Source organism: Triticum urartu, chromosome 4A, assembly GCF_056163025.1.
Source record: "Triticum urartu cultivar PI428250 chromosome 4A, HENAU_Tu73, whole genome shotgun sequence".
Lineage (NCBI taxonomy): Eukaryota > Viridiplantae > Streptophyta > Magnoliopsida > Poales > Poaceae > Triticum > Triticum urartu.
Genome location: NC_141876.1, coordinates 515,173,692 through 515,179,968, shown reverse-complemented (window position 1 = coordinate 515,179,968; position 6,277 = coordinate 515,173,692). Strand labels below are relative to the sequence as shown.

The window sequence follows — 6,277 nt, the reverse complement described above, 5'->3', positions numbered from 1 at the left end:
CAGGCTTGTCCTTTGCTACAAAAAGGATTGGGCCACCTTGCTGCACTTTATTTACTTTTGTTACTTGTTGCTCGTTACAAATTATCCTATCACAAAACTATCTGTTACCACTTATTTCAGTACTTGCAGAGAATACCTTGCTGGAAACCGCTTATCATTCCTTCTGCTCCTCGTTGGGTTCGACACTCTTACTTATCGAAAGGACTAGATAGATACCCTATACTTGTGGGTCATCAGGGGCTCTCCGGGAGAAGTAGTTACGAGAACCTAGAGTCAGATTTAGTAAAATCATTTAACCCGAATAGAAGAGTATTCAGAGTCCCAGAGTAAGGATCGAGGAGTAAAAGATCCTAATACCACCCAAATGGCGACGTGGGCCCGTAAGGCACACAGCCATGTTAGTAAAAGTTTTTCTAATGTCTAGACTCAACTTCGGCCAAGGAGTGTGGAAGGGGGATTTCTACAGGCAGTCGGCTCTGATACCAACTTGTGACGCCCTCGATTTGATAGTACACTAATCATACACGCAAATGTGTACGATCAAGATCAAGGACTCACGGGAAGATATCACTAGACATAAATTAAAATAATACAAGCTTTATATTACAAGCCAGGGGCCTCGAGGGCTCGAATACATCAGCTTGAATACAAACGAGTCAGCGAAAGCAACAATATCTGAGTACAGACATAAGATAAACAAGTTTGCCTTAAGAAGGCTAGCACAAACTGGGATACAGATCAAAAGAGGCGCAGGCCTCCTGCCTGGGATCCTCCTAAACTACTCCTGGTCGTCGTCAGCGGCCTGCACGTAGTAGTAGGCATCTCCAGAGTAGTAGGAGTCGTCGTCAACGGTGGCGTCTTGCTCCTGGACTCCAACGTCTGGACGCAGAAATCGGGTATAGAAGGGGGGGAATGGGGGAGCAAAGCAACCGTGAGTACTTATCCAAAGTACTCGCAAGCAAGGAGCTACACTACATATGTATGCATTGGTATCAAATGGAAAAGGGGTATCATATGTGGACTGAACTGCAGAATGCTGGAATAAGAGGGGGATAGCTAGGCCTATCGAAGACTACGCTTCTGGTAACCTCCATCTTGTAGCAGAAGAAGAGAGAAGATGGTAAGTTCACCAAGTATCATCGCATAGCATAATCCTAACCGATGACCCTCCCCTCGTCGCCCTGTGAGAGAGCGATCACCAGTTGTATCTGGCACTTGGAAGGGTGTGTTTTATTAAGAATCCGGTTCTAGTTGTCATAAGGTCAAGGTACAACTCCAAGTCGTCCTGTTACCGAAGATCACGGCTATTCGAATAGATTAACTTCCCTGCAGGGGTGAACCACATTTCCCAACACGCTCGATCCCCTTTGTCCGGACACACTTTTCTGGGTCATGCCCGGCCTCGGAAGATCAACACGTCGCAACCCTACCTAGGCACAACAAAGAGGTCAGCACGCCGGTCTAAATCCTATGGCGCAAGGGTCTGGGCCCATCGCCCATTGCACACCTGCACGTTGCGTACGCGGCCGATGAGCAGACCTAGCCTCCCTTATACAAGAGCAGGCGTTCCAGTCCAACCCGGCGCGCGCCGCTCAGTCGCTGGCGTCACGAAGGCTTCGGCTGATACCACGACGTCGAGTGCCCATAACTGTTCCCGCGTAGTTGGTTAGTGCGTATAGGCCAGTAGCCAGACTCAGATCAAATACCCAGATCTCGTTAAGCGTGTTATTTTGAAGTAACCGCGAACGCCGACCAGGGTCAGACCCACCTTTCACCTAGGTGGTCTCCGCCTGCCCTGTCGCTCCACCTCAAAGTAACAGTCGGGGGTCGTCGGGAACCTAGGCCCACCACTACCTGGATGGAACCACCTGCCCCTTCAGCCCCCACATCCGAAACACTTGCGGGTACTCAACGAGCCGAGCCGACTTTAGTCACCACCTGTATAGTATGTATATATGTATGTATATACCCGTGATCACCTCCCGAATGATCATGGCCCGATAGTATAGCACGGCAGACAGACAAGAATGTAGGGCCACTGATGATAAACTAGCATCCTATACTAAGCATTTAGGATTGCAGGTAAGGTATCAACAGCTGTAGCAACAATGATAGGCTATGCATCAGAATAGGATTAACGGAAAGCAGTAACATGCTACACACTCTAATGCAAGCAGTATAGAGGAGAGTAGGCGATATCTGGTGATCAAGGGGGGGGGCTTGCCTGGTTGCTTTGGCAAGAGAGAGGGGTCGTCAACACCATAGTCGTACTGGGTAGCAACGGCATCGGTCTCGGTGTCTAGCGAGAGAAGAGGTGGAAGAAACAATAAATATTAAGCAAACAGATGCATAGTGATGCATGACGTGACAAGTAGCGGTGCTAGGAGTGCCCTAACGCGATATGAGGTGGTACCGGTGAAGGGGGGAAACATCCGGGAAAATATCCCGGTGTTTTGCGTTTTTGGCCAGATGAACCGAAGGGGGAAAGTTGCATGTTCGCTATGCTAGGGATGTGTGGCAGATGAATGGGTTGCGTATTTGGATTCATCTCGTCGTTCTGAGCAACTTTCATGTACAAAATATTTTAATCCGAATTACGGTTTAAAAGATATGATTTTCTAAAGTTTTATTAATTTTCTGAATTTATTTATTAATTTAAAACTAACATTATCCAGAACAGTGAACGATGACGCAAGCATGACATCAAAGTGACGTCAGCAGGTCAACTGGTCGGTTGACCAGTCAAACTAGACAGGTGGGTCCATTAGGACCCACATGTCATTGTCAGGGTCACTAACAGGAGGTTTAGACTAACTAAATGGGTTAATTAGCGGGTGGGGCCCAGTAGCCAGTGAGAGATTAAGGTTTTAATTAGCAATTTATCTACTTAATTTTTTTTCGTTTATGGCTGGGGCCCGCATGTCATAGACACAAGGGAGCCATGTCAGCGCTGACCGAGTCAATGGGTCAACGGGGCCCACCCATCAGCGACACAAGGGGGCCCACGCGTCAGGCCAGCTCAGCGACGGCCGGCGACTCGTCGGAATCACGCCGGTGAGCTCGTTCGTGGCGGCGCGTCCTCAGGCATCGTCGGAAATCGCCCACAGGGCATCATTTTGGGCGCGGTTAGGTCCTACGGTGAGCTGACGCTCGCGCGCGTATGATGGGGCAAGCTGCAGGTGCATGGGTGGTCGGGAGCGGCACCGGCGATGAGCCGAGACGGCGGCCGGAGCACGGCACCGACGGGGTAGACGCAAGGGGGCACGAGGGAAAGAACTAGTGGGTGCTACGGCATCCTATGGAGATGTTGAGCACAGTGGTGTGCTCAGACGCCAGCGCCGTGAGCTGTGGCCGCGACGGCGAGGTGAGCGGTGGAGCAAGTTTTCGGCCGGCGGCGGATCGGTTGCTAGAGCTCGCAATCGAGCGCGTGGAGTGAGGGGGAAGAGGGAGGAGCTCACGGCCGTTGCAGGGAAGGCCCGAGGAAGCCGACGATGGTCGGAGGATGGCGAATCCCGGTGATGTCGACGACGGAGCGGAGGGGGAAGAAGAGGTCGCAGCGGTCGAAGCGAGGGCCCCCGGTTCGCCTTCTTCATCGCAGACGACGTAGCAGAACGCGGCGGATGACCTGGACGCACTAGTGGGGCTCGGGGGCGACAGGGAGCACGAGGGCGACGGTGGCCATGTCGACAGCGCGGCGGCTGCGGCGGATCTGGAGCGCGGGGGCGAGAGGGAGCAGGAGAGGGCGAGAGGAGCAGGGACCGAGTGGGAGAGGGGATCAAGGGGGCACGGTTGTTGCCCTTATCCCCTCGAGGCAGCACCAGCGACGCTTTCCGGCGGGGACGCGCCCCTATAGCGGCGCGCAACCAAGGAACATGGAGGGGCGCGTTCGGTGCGAGGAGCTCGGCCGGCTGGGCCGGCCCAAGTGAGCTAGGTCAAGGGGGTGACGCAGGGGGCATTGCCCCCTTTTCCTTTTATGTTTTTTTGGTTTTGTCTTTTACCTTTCTTTTATCCTTTTCTATTTTCTTTTAGTTTCATTTTAATTTTAGATTTTTAAAATATAATACTACCCCTAAATTATTATATATAATTAGGCTTCTGCCACAATTTATTTGGCACTTTAATTAAATAGTTTAGTATTTTCTTAGTAATTAAAGCATTTAATACTTGTTTTTATTCACTGTTTTAATTATTATAGGACATTTAAACACTTTACAAAATTGTTGGTTCACCACCATATTTAATTATGGAATATTTGCCACACTTGGAACATTTTAGTTTGGTATGTTTGTGAACTTTTATCGTTTGACTTTAATTCAAACTTGAATTTGAATGGGTTTCAAAATAACGCGAGATTAACAACAATAACCGAGGTGACGTGGAATCATTAGCGTGGAATTACTGTAGCTTAATTACCCGGGCGTCACAATAAGTTCACGAGGTCATGGAACTCGCAAGTTGATCACCAAAACATACATCAAGTGGATCACGTGATATCCCAGTGTCACCACAGATAAGCACATGTAAGACATACGTCAAGTGTTCTCAAATCCTTAAAGACTCAATCCGATAAGATAACTTCAAATAGAAAACTCAATTCATCACAAGAGAGTAGAGGGGGAGAAACATCATAAGATCCAACTATAATAGCAAAGCTGGCGATACATCAAGATCGTACCACCTCAGGAACACGAGAGAGAGAGAGATCAAACACATAGCTACTGGTACATACCCTCAGCCTCGAGGGTGAACTACTCCCTCCTCGTCATGGAGAGCGTCGGGATGATGAAGATGGCCGCCGGAGAGGGATTCCCCCCTCCGGCAGGGTGCCGAAACGGGTCTAGATTGGTTTTCGGTGGCTACGAAGGCTTCTGACGGCGGAACTCCTGATCTATTCTGCTCCCCGATGTTTTTAGGGTATATGGACATATATAGACGAAAGAAGTCGGTTAGGGGAGCCACGAGGGACCCACGAGGGTGGGGGCACGCCCAGGGGGCAGGCGCACCTCCCTGCCTCGTGGCCACCTCGAAGCTTCCCTGACGTCTACTCCAACTCTCCTGGATTGCTTCCGTTCCAAAAATAACTCTCCGGAAGGTTTCATTTCGTTTGGACTCCGTTTGATATTCCTTTTCTGTAATTAACTGGCACTGGGCTCTAGGTTAATAGGTTAGTCCCAAATCATATAAAATAGCATATAAATGCATATAAAACATCCTAGATGGATAATATAATAGCATGGAACAATAAAAAAATATAGATACGTTGGAGATTTATCACTTCGGCGTCAGCAACGCCCGCCGGGCAGCACCTCCTCCACATGGGCCCTCGCCGTCCGCGGCACCCCCGACACTGGGATCCTCTCCGGAGCCAAATGCCAGTCATGCGGCAGCGTCACGTCGGGGTACGGTAGAGGCACGCGGTGGTGCATGTGCCACTCGGCCTAGTGCAACGGCACATTGATGCGCTGCCTCTGTCGGGGAGCGCGCGGCGACGTGGGGAGGGCGGGAAGGGAGGGGGAATGGCGGGCGGGGGCCTTGCCCTTGCGGCTGCTGCCGATGCCGGAGAAGAAGCCCATGCTGGCGGTGGCTAGGGTTGTCGCCGGCGTGGGGGCAGGGGTGGCCAGATGGGGACGGGGGCGAGTGGTAGTGGATGAGGACGGCCCCGCCGCACACCCAGCTTAAAAAAGGACGACCGCCATCGCTGATGCGTGGTCCCAAGGTGGGCGGTCGTCATAAATTATGTTGACCATCGTAGTTGGACGGCCGCCAGGTGGGGACGCGGCGGACGGCGAGGAGACGCGCGGCGCGTCCGCTTCGCGTCCGCGCCGACGCATTCCAGGCGCAATTTTGGGCTGAAAATGGGTCAGCGCGGACGCCGGACAAACACGATTTGAGTTTAGGTCGGCGCGTTGGGCCACCACTTTTGTCCGCGCCGACCCAAACGGACGCGGGCGGACGAAATGGGTCGCCCCATTGGAGTTGCTCTTATGCATGCAGCCCATATTTCTTTGCTTGATATGTACTCCCTCTGTTGAGCTTATTTTAAACTAAAGTTTGATCATAAATTTAACTTATAAGATATAATTATATCTATCATAAAAATTATGTCATAAAAACCTCTTTCAAATACAAATCCAACAATATACCTTTTGTAGTATATACTTTACTTTTTTTAGTAAAGTATATGGTTAAAGTTGGACCCAAAATACAATGGGCCCTAATAAACCCGGATGGAGGTAGTAGGTAAGGGCATCTCCAACACTGGAGGGAAAATTTGCTC

At 50.7% G+C, this 6,277-nt stretch overlaps 1 long non-coding RNA gene across 1 annotated transcript; it reads right to left on the bottom strand.

Moving 5' to 3' along the window:
• Positions 1 to 554: 554 nt before the first annotated feature.
• Positions 555 to 3,816, bottom strand: LOC147976362 (uncharacterized). The gene is made up of 3 exons (XR_015601474.1): positions 3,459 to 3,816; positions 2,225 to 2,299; positions 555 to 879 (listed from the first exon to the last, which is right to left on the bottom strand). It is a non-coding gene; the product is annotated as an uncharacterized LOC147976362 (long non-coding RNA).
• Positions 3,817 to 6,277: the final 2,461 nt, after the last annotated feature.